The following is a 17,365-nucleotide window of genomic DNA, read 5'->3' as shown; positions in this document are numbered from 1 at the left end:
TCGGACTGGACTGTTCCCATGGGGCAACAGGGTCAGAGCTGATTTGCATAAAGCCATTATCTGACCCAGGGTGGTGTGGAGTGCAAAAAAACGATGGATTTGGGCCCAGATCTTTTGACTGGGGGAGTGTGTGACATTGATCCACATTCAGTCCATCACTTGTTGTTTTTTGCAATCTCTGTATTACAAGGCCTCTAAAAATTTCAGGTAAAGTCGAATTATTCAATATAGGCGTATAGTAATTTAGATCCAGACAGTAATTGAATCTTTTTTTGAGCTGTTTCCAAATTTGGAAAACGGTTTGCATAATTTTAAATCTTGTTTTTTTATAATAACTGGGCTCTATTATTCTTACCAGACATTGTCGTGCTTCCTTACCCAAAACCATTTCATAGATTGACGGCCTAATTGATTCGTCCATTGAGACATCTTGACAGATTAAGATTCCCATATATTTTAATAAAACCGCCCGATAATATAACTGAAAATTTGGTACCCCCCAGCCTCCCCTGGACCTGGGTAATGTGCACCATTTGAGAGCTCTTCTGGACCTCCCATAGCCCCAGAGAAACCTAGAAGCCATTCTATCTACTTTACAAAAAAAATCAGAAGGGAACAAAAGAGGTATCGTGCGAAACAAATAAAGAAATGTAGGGAATATTAACATTTTCCATACATTAGTACGACCATACAAAGATAAATGTACATTATTCAATCTCTCCAAAGTCCTGTTAGCTGAATCTAACATAGGGTCAGTATTAAGCCGTATAATATCATCTACTTTAGCAGATATCGTTATACCCAGGTAAGAAGCTTCATCAGAGAACACCAAGTCCTCCAGCCTGCCCTCCATCGAGTGAATTAGCTGTGTTTTCGAGATATTCAATTTGTATCCCGGGGACGCGTCAAATTCCTGAGCCAATTCTATTATTTTAGGTAACGCCTGTTTAATATCAGAAGTGACGATAGCGACATCGTCGGCATATGCAAAAACTTTATATTCTATTTGATGAATCTTAACAGGAACAATGTCAGCTTCTTTTACTATTCTATTCAAGTAAGGCTCAATATATAATGCGAATAACAAGGGGGAACAGGGACAACCTTGTCTTGTCCCCCTTGTATTCGACAAAGAATCAGAGACCTCGGAGGCGATCCGAATTACTGCTTTAGGATTAACATATAACGCCCGTACTGTGTTTATATATTCAGTGGGAAACCCCTTCCATGCCATCACAGACCACAGGAATCCCCAGTCGACCCTATCGAATGCTTTTTCTGCATCCAATAGGGCAACACCTACCGAGTATCCTGTGGCCTGCGCCCAGTCTAATAAAGCGATAATTCGTTTGACATGGTCAGTTGTATCTCTTTTTTTAATAAATCCATGTTGAATCTTAGAGACCAACCTGGGCATAAAATCAATTAGTCTATTAGCAAGAATCTTAGAAAAGATCTTGCTATCCGAGGTAATAAGAGAGATTGGTCTATATGACCCTAGCTCCGTACTCTGCTTTCCTTTTTTCTTAAAAACAACTATAGTGGCCAGGGACCAAGAGTCAGGTGGATGACCCAGAAAAGCCTGCCGATAAACTTTAAGTAGCTCCGACTTTAACATGTTGCGAAAGTGCGATAAAATTCCAGCGGTATATTATCTGGTCCCATTGCTTTTCCTGGGGCGAGACCCAGGATAGCCAGTTCAATCTCCTCCCACATAATGGGGGCGGCTAATACATCTTTTTGTGTTTCCAGTAGTTTCGAATTATCAAGGTTTGTCAGATATTCTAAGGCATTGTCTACTACACCAGTACCATCATTCGGCTTATTATATAGCAACTGATAAAAATTACGAAACGACTTTAAAACCCCCACTTTAGATTCATGGGTTACCCCATTTAAGTCAGTGATTTTTATGATATCATTAAAAGCTGCTTTCTGCCTAAGCCTTTGTGCCAGCACTCTGCCTGTTTGCTCATTTAGTTTGTAACATTCTGTCCTGTATTGCTTGTATTTGGACGCTACCTAGTCAGCTAAATAAGAGTAAGCTACGGCCCGTTCAGTGGTTAGAGCACGTTGGGCTTCTTCGATACCTTTGCCGGATTTGATATTGGCTGCCAGTTTTATTTCTGCCACCATCACCCTTTCTAATTCTCTCTTAAACTTATGTTTCTTTTTCTGCTGAAAGTTGGAGTAACTAAGAGTTTCTCCTCTAATTATTGTTTGAAGGTGTCCCAAACAGTTTGAACAGAGGCCGTATCATTCTTACATAAAAAAAACTCCTTAATAATTTTAGCCATATGTAAAAGATAATCATCATCCATCAGCAAATTCCTTTGAAACAACCACTTTCTATTAGGGCCTTTGTTTTGGGAGAGGATCTGTATGTCCAAAACTACGGGATTATAGTCTGAGACTAATTGTGGCATTATATCAATAATCGCTTTCTCTATAAAATCTTGAGAAATAAAAAAATAGTCTAAACGCACAAACTTTTGGTGTGGAGCCGGAAAAAAAGTATACCCAGGCGCAGAGGACCGCAGTCTGTTCAGACATCAATAAGCCCGTTCCCTAACACCAATTCCCGGAGAGCTCTATAAGTGCTGGTCTTACGGCCTTTATAGTTCCAGCTTGTCCTGATATTAATATCAGCTTCAATATTGACATTTAGGTCACCGCAGAGAATTATTGGTTGACACCAAGCAGCAAGTTCTGCATTAATCGAGTTCATTACCTCACTATCATCTAGATTTGGACCATACAAGGAACAGATGGTAAACCTATTGCCATCAATATTATTTTCTGCTAGTCCCCATCTCCCCCATTTATCTGCTAGTGTTTTGAGACATTTCCCCAAACCTCTTTTTATCCCAGTCTGTTTGGTGCATACCAATAACTCAATACCTAAATTTTTCAACAAATTTCTCTTATCCCACGAAATATGTGTTTCTTGTAAACACAAAATATCTATTTGTGATAATTGGATTATTTTACAAAGAATCTCTTTTTTTTAAATCATTGAGGCCATTAATATTCAACGTACAAACTTACTTCTCTGTCCATTATTACATATCATATATAACAAAGATAATACTTCCTTATTTTGATTCATATCGCACAAACATATAAAATGTGTCTGCTCTGCTGACCATTCAAAAAAAACTACAGCTGACTTACACCTCATCCCCCTCCACCATCACCACCAACCCCGTACCAAAGACCATCCCTGCACCCCACCCACGCATCCCACCACATGAGGCACAAGGACCATTGGTCACTGGGAACTTTAAGTACCCCCCCTACTCCCTTTCTTGGTCGGAAAGGAGAAGAATAACAATATCATTTTCACCATTTAACATTTTCATTGACTTAGCGATGTTCGCACAGACAGGAAAGAACAAAAAAAAGGAAAAACAGAAAAAAAGGAGCTATGTCCTAATATCCAGAATTAGACTTTCTGCAATAGAGATAAAATATTTATCATAATGGTCAACACGAAAACAACACAAACATTTTTTTTTCCCCTTTTCTTCTTTCTATCAAACAGGGCAAAAGATATGATATATATTTGTATGCAAGTTTACAATGTCATCAGATAGTTTTCCAACTCTGTAAGTTTGAAGCTTATGTCATCCCGTTGTTTTTTTTTAGCACAGAGCTCAGCTTTTTGTGCCGCAACTTTGTCCTCCAACATGGATATTCTGGACTCTGTTTCGGTGACTCTAGAAGAAATATCTGAGCAGATCTTGGTAACTCGTCTCACAGCATTTTGCACCTTTCTGCACGTAGTTTGTGTACGTGCAATTTCTATTTTAGACTCCGCTCTGTGAGCCACCATTGTTTCATAAATCATGGCTAAAGTCACCTCAGAATCATCATGTGGGTCAGTAAACTGCTCAGTTGCAGGACATCCATCTTGAGGCATAACTTCCACAGTCGTGACACTAGGATCAGACGCCTCATTCTTGGAGCCTATAGTTTCTAGCTCTATGTTTTTTTACAGTTACTATAGATCCCGGGGAAGTTTCGCTTATTTTAGAGTCCTCGTCTATACTGCTTTCCTCCGGGTAATCTGCCCAATCCTTGTCGAGACTCTCATTTGAGGAAAAATCTGACATAGAATAAAAATTGTCAACCGTCTCTTGGATAACAAGAGAATCAGGGCGTAGAACAGCGACCACCTGGGGCGACGTTGTTGCCTCAGTTTATTTATTTATTTATGAAATTTATTAAGCGCAGGCAAATGCCCAAGGGCGTCTCGGCGCTGTGGATAGAGACAGACCAGAGGAGTGGTAATGGGGATTATTGATTAAAACGCCAAGTTTTTTTTTTCTTCCGAAAAAATAAGGGTGGGACAGGATCTGATGTCCATATCAAGTGAGTTCCACAGTTTGGATGTGGCAACGGTGAAACGACGGTCTCCCCATGAAGCTGTTTTAGTCCAGGGCACAGTCATCAACAGGGCATTCATAGAGCGTAGTGTTCTGTTGGGGGCATAGAATGTCAAGGAATTGATGAGAAAACGGGGCCCTAATTTACGGGAGGCTTTGTAGGCTATGCAAAGTGCCTTAAATTTAATTCGATTATTTACCGCCAACCAGTGATAGTTTTTGATCACTTGGGTGATTGATTTGAATTTTGGGGTACCAGAAAGCATTCTTGCAGCTGCATTTTGTACAGACTGTAATTTGCGGATGCCTTTCAGTTGAGCATTGATGAAAAGTCCATTGCAATAGTCAAGGGATGACATAACAAAGGCCGTGACCAGAGTTTTACCTGAGTCAGGGGGAAGGAAGGGAAGAATTTTTTTAATGGATTTAAGTTTGTAAAACGCAGTTGAAACAATAGAATTTGCATGTGCAGCAAATGTTAGTTTATCGTCTAGCAGTATTCCCAGATTTTTTACTTTAGTGGTTGGTATGGGCGGAGAGCCTAATTCAGCGGGCCACCATGCTCCTTCCGTCTTATTGGAATTTAACTTGAGACAGTTGGTTGTCATCCAGTTACTGATGGTCACCATACCTTGTTGAAAATTAGCCGCAATTTTATCTCCGTTGTTTTTTATTGCTAAGATCAATTGGGTATCATCCGCGTAAGATGTTAGGCTCATCCCAAAGTCCTTGATGACCCTAGCTAGATCTGTCACGTAGACATTAAATAGCGTTGGACTTAGGGATGAGCCTTGGGGGACGCCGCAGGGAAGTGTCATCCGGGCGGAGCTAAAATTACCCAGTTGTACCATTTGGGTGTGGTTTGAGAGAAAGGAGGTGAGAAGATCTTTGGCCTTATTCTGAATACCTATAGCATTGACACGGTCGATCAGGATGTTATGATCGACCGTGTCAAAGGCAGCAGATAGGTCGAGCAGGATAAGTACTGCCGTCCCTCGTTGATCGAGAATTGTTCTTATCTCGTCTGTTGCTTTAATAAGTGCTGTCTCGGTGCTATGGTGTTTGCGAAAGCCAAACTGGGTATCGTCTAATAGGAGGTGATCTTCAATGTACTGGGATAGTTGTATATTCATCAGTTTTTCTGCTAGTTTTGCTGCAAAAGGCAAGCTGGCAATAGGCCTATAGTTGTTGGGGTCCTCAGCGTCCAAGTGAGGTTTTTTCAAAAGAGGTTTGAGAAGGGAGTCTTTCCAGATGGCAGGATAGACCCCTGTGGAAAACATAGAATTAAAAATGTCTGTGAGTTGGGGGGCTACTATGTCAGCTACCAGAAAAAGAATTTGAGGAGGGCAGGGATCATAGGCGGAGCCTGATTTGATGGTGGTCATGATCCTGGAAACCTCAGCTATATTGGTCGCTGGAAACTGCCCAAAGGTAGGCTGGGTACATTTTCGTGAGGTTGTTTGGGGAGGACAAGAATAATCTATTTTCCTATAGGAGAAATTAGTGTAGCTATTATTGACTTTGTCGTAAAACAAACTCGCAAGGTTATTACAAAACAATTGTGAGGGGATGGGCAGTGATTGAGGGGGTAGCTTTGAGAGTTTGGATACAACCTGATACAGTTGTTTATTGGAATGTTTAGCTTGCTCGATCTGAGTAGAGTAATGTTTATGTTTATGTTTATGTTTGGCATTTATAAAGCGCTGCTTATACCCGAGGGCGTCTTGGCGCTGAGATTTACAGAATTATTGTTCGGTGCGGCTTGTAGTATCCGAATTGATTCAAAGATAACAACTATTGGTTAAACAACCATGTCTTTAGTTTTTTGCGAAACTGCAGAAGTGATGGGCTTAGTCTGATATCTTGTGGCAAGGTGTTCCATAATTTAGGTGCCGCTGTCAAGAAACGACGATCGCCCCATGAAACTGTTTTGGACCGAGGGACCATTAGTTGGTTGAGATTGGAGGACCGGAGCTGTCTAGGGGGCAGGTATCGAACCAACTGGTCCTTTAGAAATTGGGGACTTTTATTGTTTAAGGACTTGTAGACTAAACATAAGGATTTAAATTTAATCCTATTATGGATGGTCAACCAATGTAAATCTTTTATTGTTCCTGATATTGCTGCAAATTTTGGAAGTCCGGAGAGTAGGCGTGCAGCAGCGTTTTGTATCGACTGCAGCTTTTTAAGGACCCTGGCCTGAGTGTTTAAAAATAAACCATTGCAGTAGTCAAGGGCCGACAGAACCAGGGAGCTAACCAGAGTTTTAATAGCAGCTGCTGGTAAAAACGGACTTATTTTCTTGATCATGCGTAGCTTATAGTGTGCCGTTGATGCTACTTTATTCGCATGGTCTATGAAAATGAGAGCATCGTCGAAGGTGACTCCTAAATTTCTGACTTTAGCCACTGGGGTTGGGAGAGCTCCGAGAGTAGATGGCCACCAGGCTGAGGACCAAGGTGGTTCAAGTGGTCCGAAAATGACCACCTCGGTTTTTTCAGAGTTAAGTTTTAAGCTGTTTATCGCCATTCAGTCATCTATGGCCAACATTCCTTCTTGAAAGCGTTGAGCCACCTCCAGACCGTCGCCTTTAATGGCTAGTACCAATTGCGTGTCATCTGCGTATGAAGTTAGGCTCATCCCATGGCTTTTGATGACACTAGCAAGGTCCGACACATAGATATTAAATAGTGTCGGACTCAGGGATGAGCCTTGAGGAACTCCACACGGCAGAGACAGCTGAGCAGATTGGTATGTCCCCAGGGCGACAGCCTGGGTTCTGTCCTTGAGGAATGAGGCGAGCAATTTAATTGCCGTTTGTCCTATGCCCATATTACCGACACGGTCGATCAAGATCTTGTGATCGACCGTGTCGAAGGCTGCAGACAAGTCCAACATTACCAGGAGTGCTGTCCCACCCTGGTCTCGTATAACTCGCACTTCATCTGCCGCCTTAATTAAGGCTGTTTCGGTCCCATGATATTTCCGGAATCCGAACTGTGTGTCATCAAGCCGTCTGTAATTCTCAAGATACTCCGAGAGTTGTGAATTCATAGCCTTTTCGACCACTTTTGCTATGAAAGGGAGACTGGCAATGGGCCTGTAATTCTTCAGGTCACTTTTATCAAGGCCCGGTTTCTTTAAAAGGGGTTTCAGAAGTGTCTTTTTTAAAACAGTGGGATAGGTTCCTGAACTGAGAATAGCGTTGGATACCTGAGTAATTATTGGTATTAAGACGTCGAGAGCAGGGAGCAGGACTGATACCGGGCAGGGATCTAATGCAGATCCCGTTTTAATAGAGGTGACAATGGTCTTTACTTGGTTATCGGTTAAAAGATTGAAGCTATTTAAGGGGGTTGTATGCTTATTGGAGAGCGGGAGGTTAATTGTGTTGGGCTTGGACGTAAACGTCTGGTAAATATCGTCTACTTTAGAGAAAAAGAAACTAGCAAGCTCGTCACACATTTTTTGGGATGGAGGGGGAATAAGGTCGGGAAGATTACCAGACAGAATTTTGGTAATTTCGTACAACTTTTTACTGGAGTGTTGAGCTTGCTCAATCTGGGCGAAGTAAAAAGACTTTTTAGCTGTTGCTATCATTCCTTTGTAGACGGCAAGTGAATCTTTATAACGCTATCTACTTGCCGCGTCATATGTTTTTCTCCACTGCCTTTCAAAGTGCCTACTATGTTGCTTTTGTTTTTTTAATTCTTCTGTGTACCACAATGCTGTAGGCCTAGCTCGGTTTTTGGATATAGACTTCATGGGAACCAGGAGATTGGTAGCATGGCCCACCCAGTCGTGGAACTGTGATGTTGCCATGCTAGGATCGAGTGAGATCACTGGTCGCGTGATGTCTAGCTGATCTATCAGTTTTGAATGATTGATATGTTTCCAAGCTTTAAAGGGAGTGTGGGGAATAGTTTTACATTTTTTATAATCCGTGGTTGGGACTCTTATAGTAAAAAAGATGGCGTGGTGATCGGTCCACGTCATTGGCAGAATATCGGAAACTTGGAGGCCCTTAACATTAGAGAATATTCCGTCTAATGTATGTCCTGCTGCGCGTCCGAGGAGTACTCATTGATGTAGGGTGTGGGGGGCATGGCCTCTCGATAGTGGGCTTGGCCAAGGGCTTGGCGCGAAATGGCGGCGATGTCGTACTCGACCCGCAGCAGCGCTTAGATCCGCCCCGCGGGGTTTGTTTATCAGGAATACAGGGGAAGTGCCCAGAGGTGAGGGAAAGTGCAAATAAAATTTCCAAATACAATAAATTTAAAAACAGTTACAGCATTAGCTAGCTAATTCTCCCGGCTGTGCCTCAGGAGAGTCAATATCCTAAAAACACATTTAGATCAGCAACATCAACATTGCCTAAGTTAGCTTCCCTACGAACTCCATCTCCCATAATGCACCCCCCCCCGGGTCTTTTCCACATTATTGGCAATGTTTACAGCATCTGGCAGAGGTGTTTCTAAAGCCTCCAAGAAATCCCCATCGTACAATGACTGACTCATTGGTGCAGTATCGGAGGGCTCTTGCAGTTTTTGCTCCGCTCCCTTCTTCGTGTTAGACGCCGGCTCCAACTTTGAAGGTGGCTTTTCAATACCCCCCAACAATCCTGTCTCCCCTGTAGCCGCGCCTTCTGCTCCGGGCTGTCCTGTGGGTTTCACTCTGCCACTTCTAGTAACCGGAGGTTTTGAAAGGCGTTTTGGCGGCATCTTCGGGTCTAAGCTGGTACCCGAACACAGGTACAGATGCAGCCCTAGGGAGGGGGGAGGGAGATGCCAAACAGGCACTCGAGAAAAACCAAAAAGCAAGAGCAATGCAACCATGGGCGGTGCGTCTCCCACTCCGAAGCCGTCAGCTGTCGACTGTCAGCAGAATCTCGCTGTTGCAGAAGCCCTGCGTGTAATCCGCGTTTCAAAATATCGATGTCGAAAAAGAACTCCCATCTGCGCCAGTAATATCCAAGACAGTCAGCGCGAACGCCGCAAGTTTTCTCTCCCCCTTTCCGACAGGGAGCAGAGAGCGAGCACCTCACTCAGCCGCAGCGGCCGCCATCTTGCCTTACTAATTTTGGTCTCAAATTATTTATTAAAGCATACTCTATTTTTCTAAATTGGGGTGGGGTTTTTCTTGTGTTGTGTTTTCACTTTATTACTGGTAAGTTTTGTGTAACTATTTTACAGATTGTCTCTAATTTAAGCCTGAATGTTTTTGTGCTAATCTTCCAGAGGGTTAAGCATAGCCTAATTTGGGGTTGCTTGTGACTTCACCCTAACAGGAATTGGGGTTGATACATAAGTAGGGTTTCATCCCCTCAACAAGTAACCCAAATTACCCCCAGCAGGGCATGTATGTGTATCACTATCTGAGTGTTTCATTATTTCAGAGTTGTTAGAATTTTTAGGGGAAAGTGGGCATCTTGCACCATGATCCCCCAACAGGTCCTCAATGTCTAAGCTTACACTTTCCAGTCCCCAGAGCCCACCTTCTGCTAACTAGTCCCAGAGACCACCTCCTGCTTCAGGCCCAGTACCATCTTCTCCTCAAGTCCCCTGTGAAAATGTCTTCACTATCATTTGGTGTTGGCTAACCGTCCCACAAACCACCAGCATCAAAAGGTCATTCTCCTCTAAGCCAGTGCCCAGTGGTCCCCTTCTTCATCATCTGTCCATCAGATTTCCACAGCCCATCTCTTGCTCATCAAGGGGGCCATTAGGATGGCGGACGGGCTTTGCCCGCCCGCCACCCTATCGGGAAACGGGACCGCCCGCCTCGAGGGCGGGGGTCCTGAAATGTGCATTAGGATGCGCCCGCCACACAGGCGGGCGCATCCTGTATTGTTGCCATTGCGGCGGGCGGAGCAGTAATCTCCGCCCGCCGCCTTGTTAAACGTGCACGTTGTGCATTTCTAAGTGCAACATGACAGGCACGGCGCGGTGCCTGCCATGATGCACTTTGAAATGCGGGGGGTACCATAGGTACCCCCCATGTGCAACCCCCCAAGCCAGGGACTCCCAGGGGGCCCGCAACGGGCCCCCGCAGGGAGTCTCCGCATGCCTTGCCGCCACGGAAATGCATTGGTGTAAGCCCATTGTAATATGGCGGGCGGTGTCTAACAGACACCGCCACCATGTTACTCGTTTTCCGCCCCGGCCGCCAGGCGACCGGGGCGGTAAACATGCGGGCGGTGTTTCTCACCGCCGCGGTCCACCCCGCCATACTAATATGGCGGGGGGGATTTGGGCTGTGGATGTCGGGTGGATTTCCTCCGCCAGCCTGGCGGAGGAAATCCACCCGACATCCTAATGGACCCCCAAGTCTCTAAATAAAAATTACAGGTTTATGACCAGCACAAACAATTAAGCTATTGTAAAACACAGGATCAAGCGGAGTAAAGGGAGTATGTATCACATTATGCCAAATCAAGCACTGGAATGGGTTTTTCACTCCCTTCCTTCGTGCATTTATCATGAGACAGTGTGTGAGTGGTGGCCAACCGGTAAAATATGTTTAGTCATTACCTTATAGGCATTATGGAATCTTGTAATCAGTGTACACTGGGGCTGGGCTGTCTTAACAGCATTATAGGCCTCCGGGAAAATCAGTGCACTGGGCCCTGCCTATACAACCACTCACAGGAATAAAAATGTTTTACGAAAAATGAGTATTAAATTCTGATCTGTATGGGGCCCCTATGCTCTTGGGACCCCCGGGCAACTGCCCAGCGTACCCATGGTGAAGACGGCAGGGCAATGGGGCATTATGGAAACTGGTAATGTGTTTGCCTCATGGCATTATGGAAACTCTGCAAATGCTGTAATACATGTTATTGAAACTGGCCATGTGAGGATACTAGGACTTTATAGAAACTTGCCATGTGACCATACAAGGGAACTTTACCATCAATTTCTGCACAACGGGATATACATGATATTGGAGCACGGAATTGGATCTTGGTAGTGATGCCAATAGTAAAGTGTTGCTGAAACGAGTGAGCAAGCTTACTGTGCCACTGTGGAATGCAGTAGTGTGCACACAGGAGCATTCTGGGAACTTGAAAATGTGTTGCAACACAGACCTGGCCTTCACGAAAAAGAACAAAGTAGTACATGCATACTGAGTGAATGCTGAAGATGACAATGTCGGCATAATGGCATTACAGAGAGACGTAAAAAGTGCATACTTGGGGCTTAGGGAAATTGGAAACATGATGAGGTATTGTGGAATTATGGAAACTATTACTGTGGGGTTGCTGGGACTTTATGGATAGTGGTAGGATGTGTATAGTGTAAAATATAAACGTAGGCATGTGCTCTCTGAAGCATAAGGGAAAGAAGTAACATCTGCATTCTGGAGTATAACAGCAAATTAGAAATATGTTTATTGGTGCATCAAGTTTGCTAGTCATTTGGTCTACTGGGTGAAAGAAAGTGGCTTATTAATTGGGGTGGATGTTCGTCCATTGCAAGGAATATGGCCACAAAACTGTCAGAGTTTATTATTATTTGTGCTAATGTTATTCCTTAGTTAATTAAAACCATACATGAGGAGTAAAAAGTATGAAAAAGGTAACAATAAAAAGATTTCTGATTAAAAGGACCGGCACACTAATTAAGATGCTTCAAGCAAAGCACGATGAAACGCTAATGCAGTGTGACAACCGAATATAAAGTGCTAAAACTGACAGACGAGCAGTGTTAAAGAGCATAGTGCGTTTGTAGTGCAATTCTCTCTAACAAACACACGTCAGCAGGGTGGAGGGCTCCAAAGAAACTGAAGGACTAATATTGTCCCCAGGGCTAATGCGATCTAACAACAAACAGATAGAAAGTGCTGGAAAGTGACAGGCTAACATTACTATTGCGCATATTGCATTTTTGACAGGTGCACATTAGCAGAATATGCCTTTTTAAACAACAACATTTATTTGGCGTTGATGCTGTTCTTGAGGTATTGAAAAGATAACTGAAGCAGTTCATATGCTTTTTATCTGACTGTTCTGCATAGAAGTGTCCAAAAATATGCATGCTGATGACTTCGTGCTTGGGTTTGAGATTTCTTGCCACAAGGGATGTTTTAATGCTCTAATGAGTCTTCCTTTGCTATTCTTAGCTTGAAGGATGTACTTACAAATGCCCCTTGCCTTTCGAATGCCTGTTTTGTTAAGACAAATTCCAACCAGATCTGTGCTGGTGAGCTATACTTGGGTAGTGGAAAAACTTGTCAAATTAGTTACAAGTTGATTCGGGATTCTGGACTCACTTCCAAACAGTACTTCCAGCCCATATCTAATAGTAGGAAGGAGCTTAGCAAGTAAAACTTTTGCCATCGAATCAAGAGTGGAGCATCAACATTTTTTAGTGGTGGGTTAGGAAGGCGCTTTTTTGTGGTTTGTTTCTGGGGCAGGATTGTTCCTCAGTTATCAATCACAGCTCCCAGATATTTATACTCTGTACTGTTTAATTGGTAAACTTATTCAGTGCCAATGGTTTCTTAATATTGTTTCTCATAGTCATGATTTTGGTTTTATCTAAGTTAGCGGCTAACCCCCTGGATTCCACTCAATCATATACTTTATTTATAAGGTGTTGAAGCCTCACCCTAGTTCTGGATATCAAGAGGGCAACATCGGCATAGAGGAGGCACCTGATCCAGTTACCGCCAAGCTTTGGTGCATGAGTATTCAGGCTCCTCAAGTTCAGAAGATAGATCTTCTAAAGAATAGTGCGGCTAGTATATCGTCCTTGCATTAAGTTTTCAAGTGACAGTGCTGCCATTCCCAGTTTTAATTTAGTATCAGGTATTAGTGTATAGTGTAATAATGCACTTTAGAAGACTGCAGCCCTAATCACTACTTTCTGCCATAAAATGCTTCTAAGGACGCAGTCAAAGGCTGCTTTAAAATCCACAAAAGAAGAAATGCAACATGGATTTGGTAGCAATTGCTCTATCGGTGAGGATTACACGTGAGAGGTTTGCTGATATTCTGATCCCTTCTCTAAAGCCTGGTGGTGTGGCAGAACTACCTGCTGCTCATATGTGCAAGTCCTTACATCTTTTAGTAGCAGACCTGCGAAAAGTTTTGCCTCGTTATCAAGAAGGGAAATTTGGTGATAGTTGGCCCGACTGGAGGCTTTATCTCCTTTGTATACAGGGTAAATTATTGGGTCCCATCAACAGGGTCGGACTGGCCGTAGCGGGCACCAGGCGTTGGGTGGGGGTCAGTTTTGGACCCCTGGGTGGCCCTTTTTGGAAGGTTTCTGGCAAAAACAAATTGTTAAATATCGGCCCCTTGGCCACCCAGGGCCCTCATAATCTTTCCAATACTGAACGTTTACAGTTTACGGTGCAACTCGCTTTTGCAATGACAATCAACAAAGCACAAGGACAATCGCTGCAAGTGTGTGGACTAGATTTGAAGAATCCGTGCTTCTCACATGGACAACTGTATGTGGCCTGCTCACGCGTCGGAAAACCTTCTGATTTATTTGTATACGCACCAGACGGAAAAACAAAAAATTGTGTATCCACAAGCACTCAAATAAATAAATAGAATTAAAACGACACTTTGAAATGTTTTCCATATTAAAATGAATAGGTTTCAATAAAAATGACACAATGTAAATTGAATGTTATCATAATGAGTTTCCTTGAATTTCCTTTCTTCGGAGATCGCAGCAACGCGCGACGGGTAAGCTAGTATATATATATATATATGTCAATCATCAATCATGTGATCAAGGTTACCTGATAACCGAAACGCGTCATGCCATAGAAGGAACGTGAGAGGAGAGAATAAAACTTCCTGAAATATTTACTTGCTGCGTGGTGGTCCGTTATTCTGTGGTAAAGCACTCCGTATGCAGAATCTACAAGAATATATATATATATATATATATATATATATATACACTGAAAAAACCATAGGTTATAGACCATATATAGTTAGGAATTAGCATTTACAAAACCTTGAAAATTCACTGAAAAAAACATAGGTTATAGACCATATATAGTTAGGAATTAGCATTTACAAAACCTTATTTTACTCACACAAAACCATTGAAATTCGCATATATAGTTAGTTGCACTAACTATATATCGCGCACCTGCAATCCACTGCTGATCATGTCACATATTACATCATTCATGACATGGTCAGTGACATCACTGATGACATCACTGATGACATCTCAAATGCTAATTCCTAACTATATATGGTCTATAACCTATGGTTTTTTCAGTGAATTTTCAAGGTTTTGTAAATGCTAATTCCTAACTATATATGGTCTATAACCTATGGTTTTTTCAGTGAATTTCAATGGTTTTTTAATAGCAAATATCAAAAGCTTTAAAATGTATTCTTCTTTAAATCGAAAAATATATTTCATATGTTTGTAATACAATTTTTTTATGTATTTTTTTTTTTATTATTTTTTTTTGTTTCGCTCCCGGTCCGCGAACCGGGTAGCTTCCTGTTAGCTCAATTTGGTGCCGCGACCCGGTCCGCGAACCGGTAAACGTTCCGTTTGCGCAACTGCCGCGTTAGAAAACAACATCGTGACGCGTCGCGTAAGCGCGACGTATGGCGTTCTCGCATTATGACGCGCCGCGTTAGCGCACCCGGAAGTGCTCCGGAGCGCGAACCGAGGCGCGAAGCGCAGCTACCTGGAAGCGATCCGGGGCGCAGCGCGCAGCGCGTAACGTAAGCGTAACAGGTCATGTGACTTGTTAATAAAACTTTTCATTGGTTCATTTCACTTTTGGTTTCCTAATGATGTAAGGCTAGGTCATGTGACCTAAAAATAACACTTTTCATTGGTTTAGAACTATTTTTTTTCCAAAATGATGAAAGCCCCCACCTTTTTTCTCACTCTGACTTTCAACTTTGTGAGAGGAAGACCTATTTTGCTTACTAAAAAATGGCTTCAGTAGTAGCTGCAGCTGGTGCACCCCCACCACCACCACCACCTCCTAAGAAGAGAGGACCACCTCCTCAGGTTATGCTTCAGCAAGAGGAGGAAGAAGAGGAAGAAGAGGAAGAGGAGCAAGAGAGGCAGTTTTTGCCTGAAGAGCCTAGGAGGTCCCATGTCAAGGAAAATTACATCTGGCAATTTTTCAAATATCCCCGGGGCCAAAAAAAAGTAAATGCCCGCTATGTTACCTGTCTTATCTGCAAAAAAGATCTGTCCAGAGGGACTGATACGAAATACAGCTATGGCAATTACACCATGCATCGCCATATGGATAGGTGGCACCCTATAAATTATAGTGCTGCGCAGGTACGTGACCTGCAGGATAACCGCCGTCCTGTGGCCAGTACATCAAATCAAGAGGCAGTGACGGGACCAGAGGCGAGGGAGACGGTCCCAAATATCCAGCTGAAGTTTGGGAATGTGAAGCATGTGTGCATTTTTTGCGGCCAATTGATTTGCTACAGGGAGAGTAGCATAAATTTAATCAACACAGCTATCGACAATCACAAATGTCCAAAACGCCCCAGAAAATAAATTATCTTTTTTTTTTGTTGCTCCTGTTGAGCCCTTTATAATGAATCATTTTCGTTTCCCCCCCCAAAAAAACAAAAAATATATAAAATCGTTCAAAAAATACAAAAAAAGTTAAAAAAAATTCAGAAAAATCAAAAAAAAAATATAAAACAACAAAAATAATTAAAAAAAAGTTCTTTTCAGAACTACCTCCCCTTTATAAAAAATTGCTAGAATGTTTAGCACTCTGGCAACCTCTATTTCTTTTGATTCGCTTCCCGGTTCGCGCTCCGGTACGCGAACCGGAAGCGAACCAGAATAAAAAATGTTTTAAAAAAAAGAAGAGTAAGTATAAGGGAAGGAAACAGAGAGTAATGTTAAAAGAAAGACAGCTAGAGGGAGTAACACAGAGATACTGTTTAATAGATCTATTTACCGAAGAAAAGATGGAAGAGGGTATAATTGTGAAAAACAAAATAGATAAGGAAGTGAAAGAAAAAAAGGAGAGTAGAAGAATAATAAACAAGAGTTTCTTAGAGAATGTGAGTGAATTTTCAAATTAAGAAGAAAAACAGTAAAGGATGTGGAATGAGAGGTAGGGATAGAACCGGACTAAAAGAACAATCCTGAGGGAAAGTATTAAGAAAACAGTGAGCGAAAGTAAATAGGAATAAAACAAGATGTATGATAGTGACTAAGGTTAAAACATGTGGAATAACAGAGAGAAAAAACAGAAAGCAGAAAAGAAGAATTGACAGAAAAGGAATGATTGAAACAGCAAAGAAATGTAAATAACATAGGGGCATATTATCAACAAAGGCGATAAAATTATCGCTGCTTTTATCGGCAGAAAACTGCCGCTAAAGCCGCTTTTGTGGCAGTTTTCTGCCGATAAAAGCAGCGATAATTTTATCGCCTGTGTTGATAATATGCCCCTTAGTGTGCTTGAACTACAGGGAGAAAGCATAATGAACAAGTAGTGAAAGAGTGATGAGTCAGAGATAGTGGGAGTAATAGAGACGGAGTGAGTGAACAGGAGTGAGGAACTATGAGAACAGAGGGACTGAGAAAAGGAGTGGAAGGAGTAGAGTAAGTAAGTAATAGAAAAAGGAATGAGGGAAGTAGCAAAGGCAGGAAACTGATGGTTAAAGAAATGAAGCAGTGGAACTAATAGAAGTTAAATGTGATAGAAATGTAACGAAAAGAGTACAAAACACTTACCTTATAATTGTCGTTAACTTAGTCACTTGTTATTTTCATACTTTCAATCTGTGAAAGAAACAACAAAAATTTGAAAAATATTAAAACATGTATTTAAAAATTAGAAAAGAAAAGGGAAAAGATTGACAATCATCCAATTTTACAAAGAAATAAAGTTAGAGATAAACATGCAGAAAAAAAGAGAAAGAAACGGTGATAGACAGTCAGAGACAAAAAGAAATTGTAATAGAGTAAATTACTAAGAGAAAAAAAAGGAAGATA

This window comes from Lissotriton helveticus, chromosome 6 (assembly GCF_964261635.1).
Source record: "Lissotriton helveticus chromosome 6, aLisHel1.1, whole genome shotgun sequence".
NCBI lineage: Eukaryota > Metazoa > Chordata > Amphibia > Caudata > Salamandridae > Lissotriton > Lissotriton helveticus.
This window is presented reverse-complemented; position numbering follows the sequence as displayed.